Source organism: Hypanus sabinus, chromosome 28 (assembly GCF_030144855.1).
Source record: "Hypanus sabinus isolate sHypSab1 chromosome 28, sHypSab1.hap1, whole genome shotgun sequence".
Classification (NCBI taxonomy): Eukaryota; Metazoa; Chordata; class Chondrichthyes; order Myliobatiformes; family Dasyatidae; genus Hypanus; species Hypanus sabinus.
This window is the reverse complement of record NC_082733.1, coordinates 28,338,594-28,359,589: the sequence shown is the minus strand read 5'-3', so window position 1 is coordinate 28,359,589 and position 20,996 is coordinate 28,338,594. Positions and strand designations below refer to the sequence as shown.

Genomic DNA, 20,996 nt, shown 5'->3' with positions numbered 1-20,996 from the left:
AAAATTGTGAGATGGTTCTGTAACAGTGACAATGTTGAAATCTGTAGTGATTACAATGACATGTACTGAATAATGAGCAAAACCAATCTATGTACAGAATAACAAACTGGACTAATTAATGTTCCAGCTGCTTCTCTCACTGTCAAGACTTTCACACTCTGTATTATTTAATCGTGTAAACTTGAAGTTTATGATTATGAAGATGAAATTAAAATGCAAAGGAAATCTAGATTAAAAGTCAAACTGTCAAAACCATCAAGTCAGTTGTTTTAACATCAACTTTTTGATAAACCTTTCATGTACCCAATTCCTGAAATTTAAAACTGGCCAGATTAAATGCAGAGTGCACTTCATTTAAAATTCTTAGTAAAATCAGTGAGCTCCATTATGGGTACTAGCCACCTTGGTATCCAGGCCAGTTTCAAGGAGCAGTGCCAAGAAGGCGACATCTCTCATTAAGGACACACCACCCAGGACATACCCTCTTCTCATTGTTACCATCAGGAAGGTGGTACAGAAGTCTGAAGGCTCACTCTCAGCCACGCAGGAGCAGATTTTTCCCCTCTGCCATCTGATTTTTAAATGGACATTGAACCCATGAACACTACCTCACTAATTTTTATATTTGTTTGATTTTGCACTACTTATTTTAACTTAATATTTTATCATATATATATAAACACATATACATGCACACCATTTTTTTCTTGTAAAGGGGGGGTTTCTTCTTTTTCTTTGTTACTGCGTATGTTATTCAAAATGGCTTCTTTGTTTTGTTAAAAGTAGGGATGCTTCTTTGTTGCGAGAGAGTGCTGGAAGCTTGTTTGGGTTAAAATTTACTGATAATGAGAATCGTATTCCTTTGTAAACCAATTGGGATTAATGTTGTTCTTTCTTCTTAGTCTGTAAACTATTGTTGGCGGGCTCTTGGAGAGTCGGCGTGAGGGGTTGAGAGAGAGAGAGAGAGAGAGAGAGAGAGAGAGAGGATGCGATGCTGTAAACTGGGCGAGGAACAGACCCCAAGCAGGGGTCCATGGCCAGGAGGTATCCTGAGGAGAGGAGATGAAGCTAGATGTGCTTGGTTGACCACTTCGGATGGTCCTGAGCTGTGAGTCAAGGAGTTTGCAGGGGATCGAATGGTGGCCAGAAAACTTCAGTAATTGAGCTCCAACGGTTGTGCACTAAGTGGTTTGGACTTTGATAAGTTTGGCGCCTTTTCTTTACTTTCGTTTCCTTCATATATACTGTATGGTTATTAATCAGTTATAGTAATCTTTATAAACTGTAATCATTTAATTGCATATGATGTCCTGTTTGCTATTTGGCGAGGTGGGGACATCACACAGCAACCACACAAGCTGATTACCCAGTTTGGTGGGGCTGAAGGCTGCTCCACCTAGACGAGAATGAGCTGAGCAAGCCTGAGGCGACCCAGGGGGTTACATTCTCTGTATTTATTTATCTATCACAAATTTCATTGTATGGCTGCAATAAAAGCTACCAAATTTCACAACATCTGGTGATATAAACCCAATTCTGATTTACAATAAAAAGATAGTTAAAAAGAGGTCCAATACACACACAAAATACTGGAGGAACTCAGCAGGCCAGGCAGCAACTATGGAGAGGAATAAACAATTCAGATTTTGGACCGAGACCCTTTATGAGAACTCATCAGATGAAAAAGGTACAATAGTTTTTACCTTAAGACTTACATTTCACACCAGAGCATTTGCTACTTGGATCATTTTGAAAACTCAAAAGCTGGTGTTCCAAGTTTATATGGTTTACACTTAAAATGTCTAGACTGTGGTACATCTGGAGTTATGTTCCCAAGGAGTCCCATCCACCTTTGTATTGGCCTGTGGTAAGCTGCAGATCAAAAACTAAATCGCAGGTCTTAGCTGTGTCCTTGATCTATAACCCTGCTTCAATTTTATGGGGTGATACAGAACACAGCTAGGCTAGGCAAACAACTGAACCAGTTCAGGTAGTCAAAAGCCCTTGAGACAGGTTCAGAGTCCTTGGTCTGCCCTGCTGAATAAATGGACCCCTCCCACCACTTCCACCCCACCACCACACATGAAAAGCAGAGAATAAGGCTGCAGCTTATTTTAATATCCAATCTGAAACATAACCTTTGAAAAGGAATGACAAATATGAGCTATTTTAGCTACTGTACATTGAAAATAGTTCCAAAAACAGCATTTTAGAAAGACTTCAGTCTTAACTACTTACACCAGTTTATTACTTTATGCAAGGGTATAGCCCAGAAAAATAAACCTACTTCTAATACTAAACATTTAAAGATAAACAATGATATTCAAATGCACTATAATAAATGTGATTAAATAACCAGGCAACTACTTCTCTTGCACTACTACTTGAGGTTTAAGTTATGCTTTATGAAAAATTTTGTTCCTAGGCTCTACTGTTAACAAGTGATAACCTAAATACAAATTTAAGCTTTGAAGATTAATGTGATTGAAGTTTTTCTGTGTCTTGGAAAAAAATGCTGCCTTTGCAATGAGTACACACACAAGGGAGTTGCCTTCAGAAGGGGCTTACAAACAACTTTGGTACGTAATCCTTTAACTCACTATGTACTTGTTTAAAACCTTTGCAGAAGGGCATGTTCAATCTTAATCTGGAACTGAACATTTTTAAAGCAGTTTATAAAATCAGAACCAGAAAATGAAGAACATTTTTAAAATAAATAATCAGAAAATTATGCATTCTTTTAAATAAGGAATCCAAGCTATGGTACAATCTAAATGAATGAATTAATCTATACATGTAAACAATCATTATACTTCAAGATTGACTGCCATACTTTAAACAAAAGGCACAAAATGAGTAGGATGCACTGACCATACGTATTTGCCGAAATACCTTGTGAACCAGGCAGTAGTAACCTTACCGTAGAAACGAAGAACAGGCAGTCAATGAATTCAAATTCCTTTTGAATGTAAAGGCATGATTGTTCCGTAGGTGCTTTGGTGATTATTTTGATTTTTGACTGAACTGACTATTGCATCTTTACATTTTAGTTTTGTACTCACTTAATTCAAGATACGAAAAGTAGCAAATTAAACCAGAAGGCCAGCTGTTAGCACTTGAGACTGACTGTAGTAACCTATTGTATAAGGCAAGTACTATCACCAGGACAGACTGCAAATTATGCTCCAATAGTATCTGGTAATGTGTAGAATGGCAGCGCTACATGAAAAAAACAAGTGGATCATTAAATTCCTTCAGGGAAGGGAAGGGAATCTGGTTTTAGCAGTGGCCTATTGCATAATCCATTCTGTACTGGTAAAAGCTTTGAAAACATACACACTAAACACACAGCATGTCTCCGTCTTGCCAAATAAGAGTGCATCAGTGCCCCTCTGTGCAGTTTACAAGATAACATGACATCTTTTGTTAATAGACAAACCTGCTGTCAGTTATTAACAAAAAGACTTAGAGCTTTAAATTCACAGTCCAGTTTTCTGATCATACAAAAGATTTTTTTCCCCTCAGATCCATCAGATGGAAAATGTGCTGACTAAGATCACCACATCTCCAGATTTTTTTCCCTCGTCTCAAACAAGATTCTGTGGATTTGCTTGTAAACTCTAAAATGCTTCCTGGTTTGTGTTCAGTTCCTCAGACCTTAGTGCCGTGCTTCCTGACAGCACCTTCCCAACTCCTTAGTAACAACACCACCCACTGATTCTCCCACTTTGCTCCACTCCCTTACCATTATCTACTGCCTGAATGAGAATTAAACCATGCCCACTCCAGTAATGCAGAGGAATGTTACCAAATAGAAACCACAAAACTAGTTTGTAAATAGTCAAGATTTTTAACAATACTCAAATATTAAATTGCCTCTGTAGATTACAGCTATTTATATTAGGAATTCACTAATCTTATTGAAAATAAAACTATTTTGCAGCAATTCCCTTCAGCTACAAATCCATAAGACATCAGAGCAGAATTAGGCCATTTGATCCATTGAATCTGCCCCACCATTCAATTACAGCTGATTGGTAATAAACCCCTCTCAACCCCAAACTGCCTTCTCCCTCTTAACCTTTGATGCCCTTACTAATTGAGATTCAATCACCCTCTGCTTCAACTATACCCAATGATTTGGGCTTCACAACCATCTGTGGTAATGAATTCCATAGATTCACCACCCTCTGGCTAAAGAAATTCCTCCTCATCGACTCTCTGCATCAACATCTGGCGTACTTTCAGCCCAAAACTAGTGGATGCTAGGTTTAGCTGGAGACTGCATAGTGACAAGATTGGTCAGCAGGTGTGGCTGTTCCGCTGGGTCAATGCAAGCCATAGCCAATCAGACAAAAGGCATTTCATGTTCTGGATGTTAACTTCAGTTACTATAGCTGGACAATATAGCTAGTGGTGTGGAAGAAACAAATAGCTGTAGCCAGCTGTGCTGTTCATAGTCAGATGAACTCTGTGTGGCTATAATGATTACGGAGCCAGTAGCCTGTTGTGGCCAGGGACAGGATGATGGATGTTCTATGCACGGTATCCAACTGCACAGAATAGTAGAAGTTCACTTTATGTCTATTAAAATGTTAATTTTTGTTAGTTAACAAAAAGTCAAGAAATTAAGTTGAAAACACCAAAGGTATGCTATGTGTCTTCTAGAATACATTTTGCTGCTGATTTTTTCCAAGGAGTTTGAAACACACCATCATTTCCTGTCAGATGTTCCTGTACCTATCACTTTATGTATATACAGTCTATGTATATAAGCTAATCTCATGTATTCTTAATTATTGACATTTCTTTTATTGTGTCTTTATGCTTCAGATCCGAAGTAACAATAATTTCATTCTCCTTTACACTTGTATACTGATGTCAGACAATAAACAGACTTGAATCTTGCATGCACAAAATGCGGCTGTTTGCCAGCTGAAGTTAAATCAGTTCAGTGAAATCTCTTGAACTATTCAAAGCAGAATGTTTTGCTAGTATTAGCAACCCTCTGATCCATTCATCCTGAACTACTAAGTACTGTGTGTAGTACACACTGTCCCAGAAGAGGGTGTTAACGGGTCAACTACAGAAGAATAATGGTCAACTTACACTTCCATTATATAGAGGGTTGACTATTAATAAGTGAACTATTTAGATGGAGTAAACACATCTCTGGAAAGACATCTTTTGTGGTGATCCAGTCAAATACTATCAAACAAAACTAGGAATTTGACATTATTTTAAACCAAATAAATTAATTCTTAGCACTTGGAAAAAATGAGAGTTTAGTTTTGAGACAAGACGGACTAGGTTGGTATTATTTCCTTTAGAACAGGCTGATATAACCCAAGTGTATAGGATCTAGAGGCCTAGAAAAGGTGAACAGGAAGAATCCTTTTTTTTTCTAGCAGAGAGGTCAGTAAGTAGGGGGCAGAAATTTAAAGAACAGGGGGAAAAAAAATTGAAGAAATTAAAAAAGCCAGTCAGGAGACAGAAACTTCCTGCCTTGTCACATTTAAAAAGCAGCTAGATAAGGATTTGATATGCTACCACAGACATGAGTGTGTAGAGTGTTGGAAGACAGACTGCTCCACCTCTGTGGCCTCTAATTTTACTATTCTTTTGCTGCAGAAGCCTGAAGTCCCACATCACCAGACTCAGGAATGGCTGCTTTCCTACAAGCACCAAGTTCTAGAATTGCATCTGCATAACCCTTATCCTACAACAGTAACAGAGCACTATGGACCACCTCTTATTTCACATTAATGTACAGTTTCAGAATATAGAACACCATAATACAGGCCCTTTGGCCCACATTGTTGTGCCGACCTAGAAATTAACTGAGATCAATCTAACCCTTCCCTCCTACATAAACCTCCAAGTTTCTATCATCCATATGCCTATCTAAGAGTTCCTTAAATTCCCAATAATGTACTGTATCTGTGTCTACCACCACCCCTGGTAGGGTAATTCCACACACTCACCATTTTTGTGCAGTTTTTCTTCCCCCCCCCCCCCCCCCCACTGTTTTGTACAATTTATGTTCTGTGTGTTGTCAGAAGCTAGGTACACACAACACTGCTGTCCAGCAGGTTTTTCATTGTACCTGTAACTACTGTACCTGGGCACATGACAATAATCTCAATTAAAACTGATAACTGTAGATGAATCTCAGATTTATCTTCTTCAAATATTGATATATTGTTTGGATACTTGCATTATTTTATTTTCTCGTGCCCTAATTTCTCAAGCAAAGATCAAATAAAGAATGGATGATTTAGAAATATTTCATTCTACTCAATAAGTTACTACACACTGGAATGCTATCTCTGAAAATGAGTGATTCAAAATGGATTAATTTTAAATATCTTTAGTCCTAGATGAGCTTTTGATATAAGTTGTAATGTGACAGAGAAAAGGGCAGAGAATTGTTGTTAGATGATCTGTTTTTAAGCAGTGGATCCAGTTAATTTACAGGTGTTTGGAATCTCTATTCCTAGTTTGGCTCAACTCCTCTGTGCCAAGTCCCAATAATTCTGACCTTGCAGAGGGCAGGTAGTGGCTCTCAGATATATTCTCATGCTTAGCTCTGGCCTTTGAGTTCACCAATAAACACCAGGCCACATTTACAAATCTCCTAGCCACAGCCCTAAACCCTACAATTCACCTTTCTTGCTTACCCAAGACCCACAAATCTTGAGTCCCCCACAACCCTCAAACTTCCAAATATTTTTCAACCTCCACCTTAAATACATCTAATGATCTGGCTTTCATAACCCAAGGTTTGGGAGTTCCAGAGATTTATTAGCCCGGGAGGTTTCTATGAATTTCAGTTTTACATGACCAGCCCCTTAGTTTGTAGGTATGTCCCCTTGTTTATTGTATACATTTCTCTGACATTAAATGTACCTATGAACCTACTGTTTGTGACTCTCCTACTACTGGAAACATCGTCAAGTCCCTTTCTGATCTTACACTTAAACAGGATCAGTCCCTTATACTTCTAAACACCAAGGGATCCTCTCAAACTTGGTGGGACAACCATCTCATTACAGGAATTAGTAACATACTACTAGCACAAAACAACTAATTTCACAAACACATGCCAACAGTGATAATAAACCCTATTCTGAATCTCCTTTGGAAACATGACTGACTGGGTATTCCACTGTGAAGATGGGGAAGGATTACTGATTATTTGCCACCAGTGATTCCTTATTAATAACACTGGAGTGTACTATCATTCTTCTGCCTACTTAAAAGTCTCTTAAATGTCCCTAATGCAGTTGCCTCTACCAACATGCCCGGCAGCAAGTTCCATGCACACAAGTTCAAGATCAGTTTATTGTTATTTGACTGGACACATGAAACAACATTCCTCCAAAGGTGTACCACACATTACATGCAAGCCACACACATTACACAAGTAATATTGATACAAATAAAAAGGTGCATAAAGTGATGTGCAAAAGTCTTAGCCATATATACATAGCTAGGATGCCTACAACTTTTGCACACAGTACTGTTTTTATCAATACGGAGCGGAGAGAAAGTCTGTAAACCTGGGGGTAGCGTGGGTACAGACACACCCAGCCCTGAGACAGCAGGCAAGGTCATTTGATTCCAAACAATTGATTTATTGATCATAACAGAACATCTCTCAGGTGCCTCCCACTCCCCTTTCCCTAACCAGGATTCCCCTCTCCTGCCCCCTTCTCATTCTCAGTCCATCATAGAGACCCAGATCAGAATCAGGTTTATCATCACTCACATACGTCATGAAATTTATTTTTTGCAGCATATATATATATGTGCCTAAGACTTTTGCACAGTATTGTACGATACAAGTGAACAGTATAACTCTATTGGCACTTCATACGTGATGAGACCTGGGTGGAGGCAGGGAGTTCAGTAGTCCACCATTCTCTGTTCAAAAAAAAATTACCTCTAACATCAACACTTAAAAAATTACAAAATGCTTTAGGATGCAGGGGCAAAACAAAGAGCAGAGATTTGGGTACACTAATCTATATATGATAAGGAATTGAATTCTATACTCCGCTTCCAAAGTAAAATACAGCAAAAAGGATTATCAACTTGGAAGATTTAACATTGTTTCTTCCTCCAGAGATGCTGATCAACTTGCTTCCTCTTCCAGAGATGCTGATTACTAAGATGACAAATCCCTTGTCCTTATCGTGTCTGTTGGAGAGTCCAGTTGCTGTCTGAACTGACTTGAAATGCTTGTTCTGGTCAACTGCTCACAATGTTAATCAGCAATTGATAATTAAAAGTCACCCAAAGATTGGCTTTCTCTTACTTTTGACAAATTTAAAGTCATTGTAAAGATAGGCCATACACGAGGGGTGATTGATAAGTTTGTGGCCTAAGGTAGAACGAGTCAATTTTAGAAAACTTAGCATATTCATTTTTCAACAAAGTCCCCTCCTACATTTACACACTTAGTCCAGTGGTCATGGGGCATACGGATCTTGGACCTCCAAAAAGTGTCCACAGCAGGGGTGATTGATAAGTTTGTGGCCTAAGGTAGGAGATGAGTTATACATCTCTCATTACATGCACATGCATTGCAACTCTAGTGATTATTCGGAAAGTTTGAAGTTAATAACTCATCAGGGGTGATTGATAAGTTCGTGGCCTAAGGTAGGAGATGAGTTATACAGCTCTCATTACATGCACATGCAGGTCAACTCTAGTGATTATTCGGAAAGTTTGAAGTTAATAACTCATCAGGGGTGATTGATAAGTAGTGGCCTAGGGTAGAAGGAGATGAGTTATTCAAACTTTCTGCATTACCACTCAGAGCTGAACTGCATGTGCATGCAACAAGAGCTGTATAATTCATCTCCTTCCAACTTAGGCCACGAACTTATCAGTCACCCATGCTGTGGACACTTTCTGGAGGTCCAAGATCCGTATGCTCCATGACTGCTGGACAAAGTGTGCAAATGTAGCAGGGGACTATGTTGAAAAATAACTGTGCTAGGTTTTCTAAAATTGACTCCTTCTACCTTAGGCCACGAACTTATAGGGGACTATGTTGAAAAATAAATGTGCTAGGTTTTCTAAAATTGACTCCTTCTACCTTAGGCCACGAACTTATCAATCACCGCTCGTATTCACACCACAAGCTGTACCGAAGCAACAAAGAATTGTCACCCATGACAACATATGCCATTTAAACTTCTAAAATACTCTTCACCCTTCCCCCAGGACACTTGGTGATGATTTAGCCCTGATGAATGATCTAGGCCTCAAATGTCGACTGTTTATTTCCCTCCATAGATACTGCCTGACCTGCAGAGTTCCTTTAGCACTTTTGTTTGTTACCCTGGATTTCCAGCATCAGCAGAATCTCATTTAAAATCTCTATCAGGGGCTCCCAACCTCTTTTATGCCATGAAGACTTACTATTAACTAAGGGGTCCGTGGACTCCACTTAGGGAAGCCTTGGTCTGTATAAATGGTTTATGCATCAAAAAGAATATCCTGCACACCAAGATCTCATGGCAATAACTTTCAGATGAAAGTATTTCATCATCTTATAAAACCATCGTGTTTGAAATTTACAAATGAATTCTTATGAGCAATTTTTTGAATTGCATTGTTAGTGGATAATTTTTGACAGCCACAGTCATTGGAGTGAGCTGGAGCCAGACTGCCTGCTTCCCCTCCTGATGAGATGATCCAGGTATGACAAGAATAACCAAAAGAAAGAAAATATAACTAATAACCAAAATACTCAGAGAAAAATCATATATTCCTTTTATCTGGCCATCCTTCAACACAAATGCTACACAACAAACTACAATTTTGACATTTAAACACCATTCTAAATTATGTTGATCTTTTTTAACTCAGACTTCACAGGATCTAGCCTCCTACCATCAAGGACGTCTTCAAAAGATAATATCCCAGAAAGGCAGCATTCATTATTAAGGACCCTCACTACCTGGAATATACCACCAGAGAGGAGGTACAGGAGCCTGAAGACACACACTCAATGTTTTAGGAACAGCTTCTTTCCCTCCACCATCAGATTTCTGAACATACAATGAACCTATGAACCTCACTAATTTTGCACTAGTTTAAGAAAATATATGTATACACACATAATAAATATATTGTCATAATTTTTAGTATATTTTATGTGCTGCACTGTCCTGCTGCCACAAAATGACAAGTTTCATGATATATTTAAGTAATACCAAACCCGATTCTGATTTCAACGTGGCAATGCAATTGTTAAATGGATGCAATTTGGACAGTGCATAGATGCACAAGATTATGATTTATAAACAAATGCAATTTTACCAAATGTAGATAAATCTAACTGATCAATTAATTGTATTGTTTTTCAGGGATGAACAATTAGGGAGAAGTATTTTTTAATTGAGTGGTGCATTCAGCAAGTAGCCTGTGGCAACTGACATTTTCAAAAGGTATGATATTACTTTGATGGCGCTGTCAGTCAATGTTGAATTAGTTATGTACAGAAGTTAATTGATTGGATCAGAACTACAATCCTGAGGAAATGGCTGGCTTTGAAGTCATGGAAAAAAAAGCAGAATCATTCAGCAAAGCAAATGCAACATCTCAGTATCCTGTTGGGCTTCCTGTGAACAAGCCAACTCGGTAACAAATTAGAAGCATTGAGGCTTGACGCAGATACTCTGTTGGACAGTTAAAAAAAATGCACGTGCAAAATTTTCAATTTACAAACTAATATCTCCTCCATAACTTAAGAGCAACTGTTTTCTCCTTTAAAGCATTTTTTCCAGTTTTATTAATAAAAGAGATTCTGCAGATGCTGGAAATCCAAAGCAACGCACACAAAATGCTGGGGAGCTCAGCAGGTCAGTAGTATCTATAGACAGGAATACAGAGCTGATGTTTCAGCCTGAAGCCCTTCAAATGGAATCCAGTGTTTTTAGGTTAGATTAGATTCAAATTTATTGTCACTGTGCTGAGTACAGACACAAAGCCAATGAAATGCAATTAGCAACTAACCAGAAGTGCAAAAGAATAGTGTTATTTTCAAAATAACTGCAAATAAAAAGTAAGTGCTACAGCACACAAATATAAAAGTACTGAGACAGTACAATATGGGTGCAATACTGCTTAGCGCTGTGATGTGAGGTTCAGCAGGGTCACAGCCTCAGGGAAGAAGCTCTTCCTGAGCCTGCTAGTGTGGGAGCAGAAGCTCCTGTAGCACCTACCGGATGGGAGGAGAGTAAAAAGTCCATAGTTAGGGTGGGATGCATCCTTGATAATGCTTTTCGCCCTGCCCAGTCAGCGTTTAATGGTAAATGTTCTCAATGGTGGGTAATTGGGTGTTGATAATCCGCTGGGCAGTTTTCACCACACACTGGAGTGTTTTGCGGTCTGATATAGGACAATTGCCATACCACACTGAGATGCAGTTGGTGAGTATGCTCTCAATGGTACAGTGGTAAAAATCCATCATTATTCTGGGAAAGAGGTGAGCTTTCTTGATGCTTCTCAGGAAATAAAGGTGCTGTTGCATTTTCGTGTGCATTTCTGTTTTATTTCTCTTTCAAAGAACAGATTCCTGTAAACACATTATTACTTCTGAGGAGCAGGATATTATGTGAAGATACTTTTCACTGATATAGCCAACACACTTCTTACCAGAGATTCATCAGAAAGATAATCCTGAAGAAAAATCATACCTCCTTCCCATAGCACACAAACCAACCTACCCAGACTAGTTGGCAAACATTTTACAGATTTGCCTTACTGTGAAACTTCAGTATTAAATTTCAGAAGGGATAAGGATTCTAATTTTGTTCATATTCTGAAAAAGTATCAGTTGCACCTTGCTCAGTCTAATACATCATCTAGTATCCATATTTTTAAAGTGCTAAGTGACAAGGGAGCAAATGACACTACAGGTTGTCTTTACAGATAACCATCAGGTGCACTGTGAAAGTGAAATCAAGCTCAATCTGTTGAACATTTGTTCCACTACTCCTAAGTACCTGTAAGCAAATGACGACTTCTTCTTATGTAACTTGATCAAAATGTCAGAACAGGATATATACCCAGTGCCCACTGAATGTATGCTCGTGGTCTGCTGCTGTAGCTCAGCCACTTCCAGGTTCAATGTATTGTGCATTCAGAGATGCTCTTCTGCACATCACTGCTGTAGCATGTGGCCGTCACTTTCCTGCCAGCTTGAACCAGTCTGGCCATTCTCCTCCGATCTCTCTCAATAACAAAGCTTTTTTGCCCACTGAACAGCTGCTCACTGGATTTTTTTTGCACCATTCTCTGTAAATTCTAGAGACTGTTGTGAATGAGAATACTAGGAGATCTGCAGCTTCTGAGATCTCCCTGTCTGGTACCAACAATTATTTCATGGTCAAAGTCACTTAGATCACATTTCTTCCCCATTCTGTTATTTGGTCTGAACAACAACTGAACCTTTTCATCATGTCTGCATGCTGTTAGGCATTGAGTTGTTGTCACATGATTGTCTGTTCAGATATTTACAATTAAAAGCAGGTATACAGGTGCACCTAATAATGTGGCTACTGAGTGTATGCATATTATTAAAACTTCTCAAAGATTAACATGTAAACAATTGCATCTTATTATAAACATAAATGCCTTGATCTACACAGGCTATGACTGTTATATGGACAAGTGAGCATCTAAGGTGTTCTTTATGTGGGTATGGAGTTATCTGAAGACCTAGATAATCATTAAACAAATTAATTATGGGCTACAGCATGCTTGACACCATTTTCTACCCAGAATGTAGACAAAAGATAAAAGAAAGAACAAGTGTAAGTCATCCAGTCTTTTGAGCTTGCATCTAATCTCCTATCTTATGACTCCCTTAATATCTAGAAGTCAAGAAGCCTCTGGTTTGAATGAACTCAACTAGTGAGCCTCCTCTCAGTCATCTGGAACAGAGAATTACAAAGATCCATCACTCTCTGACTGAAGAGATATTTCCTTATCTCAGTCCTAACAATTTGTGACCATTAGTTCATAATTAATTTCTACCACAGAAAACACCCTGCATCCAGTCTGTTGAGCTCTGTAAACAACTTATAATTAAGTTTCAATGCAATCTCCTCTAAACTTTGGAGAATAAGGGCTTAGTCTACTCATTCTCACACTGCAAATCTGTCATCCCTGAAAACACTCTAATCAATCTTCGCTACACGCTCACCATGGCAAGTATATAGCTCCTTAGGCAAGTTGACCAAACTGTATACAATAATCCAGGGGTGTTCTCATTACACTATACAGATGTAATATCTTGCTTAGTCCTGTAATCAAATCCTCTCATAATAAAAGCTGACATAATTTACCTTCCTAATTGCTTGCTACATCTGAATGTTGGCTCTCAGTAACTTGTGCATAAAGCACACCATCAGCAGTACTCAATGTCAGCATTTAGTAAATAACCTGCTATGGCATATTTTTCCAAACTATATTACATCTACCATGTTTTCACCTACTTACTCACTACCTCAAGCCTCTAAACGCCCTCCTCTGTGTTCTCAGTCCTGCTGAATTTAAGCCGACCAACAAATTTTAAAATCTGGCATTTCATCCTCTCAGCCAAATATTTAGACTGTGAATATAAGAGCGATTAATTCAACGCATAGCCAGCTGGTGGTGTAGTGGCATCAGCACCAGACTATGGGGTGAGTGGTCCGGGGTTCGAATCCGGCAGCCCCTTGCCCACTTTCCATCCATGCTAGATTGAGCATCCAGCTATTGATACAACCTTAAAAAAAAAGAGACAAGTGCTAAGAAATGGCAAGGTTTCTGCCCAAATGTGCACAAGGGGTGGAAAGGAACAAGAACAACTCAATGCATCTGATTCCAGATTTAATCAATCAAGATTGAAGAGTGATAGGTTAAGTGTTCTATTTTGATGGGTGTGTTTTATAGATCCTCCAATAATATTTTTGGTGTTGAGTTTCCTTTCAGGTTCTGTTGAAATCCTTAGCTACATGTTTGTTTTTAAATGCCACTGCTTCATTTTATTAGCTGGCCAGTGGTGTAGTGGCATTAGCACCAGACTTCAAAGCGAATGGTCACAAGTTTGAATCCGGCTGGCCATGTTTTCCACCTGTGCTGGATTCAGTGAACTAGCAACTCAGCCTTGTAAAACGGAAACAGCAAAAAAAACGACCAATGACCAGTCATTGCATGCTGGTTGGCTTCCCACCTTGAGCTGTTCTTAACTTTACCTTAAGTCCTGCTATCCACATCTGCACCATCTTCTTTACCCATCACCTGTGCTAATAAAAGTAAACAGTCCTAACTACACTCAGTGGCCATTTTATTAGGTACATGTGTTTATTAATGTAAAGGCCTAATCAGCCAATCATATGCCCACATCTCAATGTATAAAAGCATGCACACATGGTAGGAGATGCAGTTGGGGTTCAGCCCAAACATTAGAATAGGGAAAAAATATGACTAAGTGACTTTGACTGTGGAATGATTGTCAGTGCCAGACAGGGTGGTTTGAACATGTTAGAAACTGATCTCCTGGGATTTTCATGCACAACAGTTGCTAGAGTTCCTGTGAACGGCAGTTCTACGAACAACACCGTTTTGTTAATGAGAGAGGTCAGAGGAGAACGGCCAGACTGGTCCAAGATGACAGGAATGTGACAGCGACTCAAATAACCGCACGTTACAACGGTGGAGTGTAGAAGAGCATCTCTGAATGCACAACACATTGAACCCTGAAGTGGATGGGCTACAGCAGCAGAAGACCATGAACACACACAGTGGTCACTTTATTAACTACAGGAATTACCTAATAAAGTGGCCACTGAGTGTAATCCTACCTTAAAATTTAAACTTCCAGTTTTCATCTTCACATCTCTCCATGACCCTACTAAATCTGACCCCTAGCCCAATTCTGATTACACCCAATACCAGCTGCTCTACTTTGAGTGCTAATTCCCTCTCCCTTCAAAAAGCACCTTCAAAACGTTCATGTTTCCTTATATATATCTTCATGAAATTTTGCTCAATAAAGCTGCTGAGGTATCTTGAGAAGTTGTAGTCAATTTCAGGTACTACAGGCATTCAATATATTGTCTGATATAATAATGGATATGTTTAGATCAGTTGAAAGAATAATTGGGTGTATTTTGTCCCTGTTCACTTTCACCCAAGTAAAAAAATTTCAATACTGCAAGATGAATGATTTGTCACATTGCCTTTGTCAACTAAATTACATTGGGTACATTATAATTTTCTTTAAATTGTTCATGTAGGTGCTCTGGGGAATACTAGTTTGAGCAGCCTGCCACCTGTTTGCCTTTTTGATTATTCTGCTTTCATTCAGATCTTCAGAACAGAAAACTTTAAATCTCTCGATATTTACGATATGAAGTTGCGTTGTCACTTTTGCCTAGACGCAGTTTATTGGATGTTGAAAAATTTATAATTCACATCCACAGTCACTTGAGAGAAGACGTGCAAAAGCACAATAAGGAACCAACTCTTCCAATTATCTTCATTGTTGTAAATGGGTATATTTTCTCCTACATAATTCATGTCAGTATCAAATATAGTTCTCTTTATATCCAAGGATATTGCTAGTTGTGAATAATAGAAAGCTCATATTGTTACACGCCTTGCAACTATTCAAAGTAATGCTAGCTGGATGAATGGAGGACTTTTTTTTAAAATTCCTGCCCTTCAATCAGTTCAGTCGTTTAAACAAAGGGTGAACAAAAGTTCAATATGAATTACCAGTCTGAACAAGATAATTCAACGAGCGCTAGGACCTTTAGGACATACCTATTGCTTTTCTGGAGTATATAATTTCAAATGCCCCGTGCTTCCTTTCCAAAAAATCCTACACAACTCGGATTTGTTAATGGGCAACATCCCACTCATGCAAAACAACAAGCGTTTCCGAATGGAAGGTGGGCAGTTCGTTTGCCTTTTTCAGATAACATGTTTATCATAGGTTGGGTCAAAGCAAAGGCAGCTATTTGGCTACGAGGTAAATGTTCACTTCTAACAGAGCGGTTCCAGCCCTTCCTATTTCCTTACGACCCTACAGATGATTGTCTCAAGTGCCTATCCAATTCCCCTTGGAAAGAGCTGACTGTTTCCACTGCCGCTACGGCCAGAATCTTTATGTAAACAGATACAAATTATTTTCAACACGTGAATCAAAGAGTTGAATTATTAATCTTAAAAAGCTGTTCCATCACTAATCATCGCTGTATATCACATGAACTTAGGCGAATGTACACTTTTTAAAAAAAAAATCCACTTCATATTTTGGCATTTACAGTATACAGAACAGTCTATTAACATCATGTGTATAAAGCACAGCACAGGCTGATGTATGACGTGGAAATGGAAGTCTTACGCGTGAAGCTGGGATTTTAGAACCAATTGTATACCTTAGACTCACTGCACATTGTAAATCAGACCAGTACCTGATTGAAAAAGTAAAAGGAATACGAGTAAACAATGGAAGACACATCCTCGACAGGATCTGTGAGGGTGGGCACAATGCAAACCTCCCCTTCTAGCCTGCAGCAATCCCCAATACTTTTTAACCTGAGCAGGCAAGTGTTATGATTCCGAGCTCTCTTTAAGCTTATTACTTATGCGCAATTTCTTTCGTATTAGTACATTAAACTTAAAATATATTTAAAAGACAGTAAATTAAGGGTATTGCCAAACTGTTCGCACAGTTCTGTGAAGTTTATTTTCACACACCTCGTTTTTTTTAAGCATCAAGACGCTTGCCAGATTCTTTCATTGTGCTAAAACGTTTCAATCCAACTCTTCAGGTTCACAGAATCCATTGTTCGCGTTTGCAACTGCTTTCCATCAGTTCTTCAATCTCCTCCTCCTCCACAAGTCTGCAGGGCAGGTCATTGCTGTTTTCATCCAGAAGGTTTGAAGACCGTGCACTGTGCTGTCAGAGAAGGCTCCCCTCTCCCCTAGTCCTGGGGTCCCGAGACCTAGCCCAAGAGCTTTCTGATCTTCAGAAGTTCAGTGCTGATCAAATGTCAGCCAGCTACAAGCCCCCCCTCCCCCCCACAGAACACCTGACCATTGCCCCCTCTCAAAAATCAGAGTATTACTTATGAAAGCAAACAAGTTCTATATGCTCCAGCATTCGGCACAACTGCAAATGTGCCTCGTCTCTGTAACACTATTGGCTTTCGAACACAGTAGCTCACGTTAACTGATTTACTTTCCAGAAACTCCAAGGGCAACTTATTCTGCGAAAAGCAGCGAGTAAAAATAGCACTTTAGGCGCTATTTCGGCACCTCCCTGGATAGGATTTACAGCATTTGCTTAGCTCTGCGTTTAGCGCGTTGGACAGATCGGCAACAAACTGTATTTCTGCATTATTTTGCAATTCATTAACAATGCTATTTTACACCGTGATTACATTAAATACCGACAGCTTACCTCACACGCTTGCCATCTATCCCTGAAGTTGTTTTCTTGCCTCTAAACTATCCGCACAGCAAAGCTCAAACTCCCAACTCCTCTTTGCAAAGCAGGGACACGCCGGGAGAAAAACAAACTGATGCACGGCAAATGGTGTAATTTGATCCATGTGAAGTCAATCCATCAAGAGAGCAGGCGGCTGCCTACCAATAAGGCTGCACAAGCGAAGGGTCGGCCCACCCCCACCCTCGCCCATTCTCCAGCACTGCATTTAAAGCTCAAGATGCGAGTTTTTGTCTGGTGCCTTTCCCCGGCTGCCGTCACTAGGGCCTCCTGCGCTCACTGACCCCTTCCTGGCCTCAACCTCAACTAGGCTTGTTGCAAAGCCTTCTAACAGAGTTGTATCTTGCGGGAGAACTGTCACAAGTTAAAGGCATAGTGTGTCGCTGTAAGCCAACAGAAGGCTCAAGACTGATTATTGCTGTCAACAAATGCAAATTGCATCTTGTCATAATCGAATCTCGCCGCTTTTCCGCGCTGCTTAGTGTAATATTTGTCTAAATGAATAACAACCCTGTTTCTATTTTCCCCCCTCTTGGACTCGTTCACTACTGCCAAGAACAGCAACTGGAACACTGGTTACTTTTCAAGCTAGCTCCCAAACCATAAGGTTTCTTTCTAACTGAGCAACCCATTTTCCAATAGAGCTTTCGGTAATAAATCTTTCCTCTCGGCGACCGTGGTTCAGTTAGTACTCAGCGCAGATAGTTTTTTTTAAACCCATTCCCCTCATAACAGCATAATTAACTTTTAGCATTAAGATACTACTGGCCGTTTGGTGACATTTTGTGTAAGGTTCGGGGTAAAATGGGGGAGACGGATACAAATGGCACAGCTTGAGACAGCCCACTACACTGCTGAGGTTTCTGGTTTCCTATGTCCCATTTGTTTCACAGCCACACAGGCTCAAAGCCATTAGAGTTGGCAGCAACCTTCCTGCCTTGGCAGCACTCTCTGTCTTTATCAGTTCACAAGCCACGGATGGTTTCAAAATCATTTTTTTCTAAATGGATTTATAATGTTTTCACATATTTCATCAGCTACCATATTCTGCACGCAAGGGACGAGTTGAGGGTAGCTTTTCTGTTACCGCACACTGCATAATGATTAATTTTAAGTCAGTAATTCATTATAACACCATTTTCGGGTTAATTATTTAAAGGCAGCAGGTTCCACAAGTGATGCAAATACTTATTCCAGAAGTACATCGCATTAGCTGATACCCAACAAGTGAAAGATCAATATATTTTCATTGTGTCTGATAATTAAAGCTTAATGTGCCTTGCAAAAATCACCAATTTCCAGGATTTAGTCAGCAATACTCAGTTTGGACTGAAGGGGCTAGGGAAGTTGCATTTACTTAACTATTATTGATTCAAGAATCATTTTAAGTTTATTAAATTAGCTCTTAGAACAAAAAACAGCCTTAATAGATTTGAAACGTACACACTCCCTTGTTTCATGAATTTTGTAATTACATTTAACAGTTATTCTGGATGTCATATCCCTGAACTTGATTTTTTTTGCTGATCTATTCATGCATTTCAAATACATAAAATAATTCAGTGTGATATTCCACAATTATAAAATTTATTTTTATTTGAATTATATATTTGGACGAGAAAACATATTGAATAAGGCAAATTTAGTTTTCCTTTCCCAACAGCCCTGGTGCAAAATTGCAAGAAAAGACAAGATAGCAATAATGTTGGCATTGGCACGACTGGACGAATGACAAAAACGCAGAGCCTCCTACTTGCTTACAGCATCGAGTAACTTGGAGGCATCCCAGTGTTTGGCCAGCCTGACTTTTAGCCTCAAGGGTAATTGTTCATAAAAAGGAATTTCTTAAAACAGCGACTGGTGGATCAGACCAACAAAAAAAATATAATTGTCTAGATGTGAGAGAACAATACTGTGGATAAAGACACTAAAGATTAATTTGCAGCTCGAGCACCAAAAGCAATTCTGGTGCAGCACTAATCCCACTGCTCCTTACAGCTAACTCTGAGCAGGTGATCTTCCATTCTTCTTAAGTGACCACATCTCACAGAGAGGAAAAGCACAATTCCTTTAGTCAGAGTTTAATCTCTGCACAAGCTGCTAGTGATTTCTGAATTCTGTTTTTATGCAATCTCTCCAGTGCTTGGTCCTTTTCTTTTTTCTTTTTCATTTCCCCCATTTTATGTCCTTGTCTTAACATTCTTCCGTTTAATTCCACTATCAGGACTTGAATTCTTTTTGCCTTCCTCTGCTATCAGCTTTTTACCCATAAAGATGACCATTTTCTATATCTCAACTGATTACAGACCGGCAGAAGACTAGATACCTTCACAGGAAAGAGAATTGCATGTAAAATCAGGGAAAGATAAAGGTTTAATTGGAAAGGTTAAGACCATATAGGAGCAGAATTAAGTCATTCGGCCAATTGTGTCTGCTTCACCACCCAATTCTGGCTGATTTATTATCCTTCTCCACCCCATTCCCCTGCCTTTTCTCCACAACCTTTGACCCCACCTTACTAATAAAAATCCTATCACCTCTGCTTTAAATATATCCAATAACTTGGCCTCCATGGTTGTCTGTGACAATTAATTCCACAGTGTCACCACTCTCAGGCTGAAGAAACTCCTCCTCATCTCTGTTCTAAAGGGACATTCTTGCATTTTAAGGGAAACCATCCTGAAACAGTCTGAAAAACAAATAGGCCGACAAACAGACATTCTACCTACATTAAGGTTTACCTTCATTGAACCTTTGTGTGGTTGAGGAAAATTGCAGAACTTCTGAAGATGTAGTCCTCGGCACTGAGTCACTGATGATTCCGTTTTGATGACAGGTTCATAAAATTTCTGGCAGTCTACTGTGATTTGACTCATGAGGTGACCTAATTGAGATGATGTGACTGAAAGTGATCCTTGAAGTCTAAAGTGAATGCCTGGTAACCAGAGTACTCAGTGAGTCTCTGTACCAATCCTTAAACTTGAAGATTTCCAGCATCTGCAGATTTTCTCTTGTTTGGTATTAAACATTTACTTATTACTACATAGGGGTAAGTCATTAATTCCTAATGAGAGAAAACAAGCTACACAATGGGATAATTAACAGAAGCCAATTAACCTACCATCTTAGGGATATTGAAGGAAATCGAGCACGCAGTGGAAGCCCACACTGTCACAGGAGAATATGGAAACTCCACACAGACAGCACCCAAAGGCAGGATTGAGCCCAGGTCATTGGAGAGTGACATCAATAAGATATGTGAAATCTGGATTTTAAGTTCTGGAAAGCTCCAAAACCTGGGCCTCTGCAACTGGATCTTTGACCTTCTCACCAGGAGACCACAGTCAGTGTGGATCAGAAATAACATCCTCTTCTCGCTGACAATTAACATTGGCACACCTCAGGGATGTGTGCCTAGCCCGCTGCTCTACTCTCTCTGTAGTCACGACTGTGCGGCTCGGCACAGTTCAAATGC

At 39.4% G+C, this 20,996-nt stretch overlaps 1 protein-coding gene across 10 annotated transcripts in view; it reads right to left on the bottom strand.

The window, feature by feature from the left end:
* Positions 1–20,996, bottom strand: part of sema6dl (sema domain, transmembrane domain (TM), and cytoplasmic domain, (semaphorin) 6D, like) — a 368,382-nt gene that overhangs the window by 49,268 nt on the left and 298,118 nt on the right. Inside the window, exon 1 of one of the 10 annotated variants that reach the window (XM_059952804.1) lies at positions 17,477–17,860. The exons of 7 other annotated variants lie outside the window; for them this stretch is intronic. The gene's annotated coding sequence lies outside the window, so the exon portion shown is untranslated. Of the gene's footprint in view, positions 1–2,920; positions 3,345–16,770; positions 17,031–17,476; positions 17,861–20,996 lie in introns of those variants that run through there. 2 more of the 10 variants (XM_059952808.1, XM_059952805.1) reach the window with 2 other exon arrangements.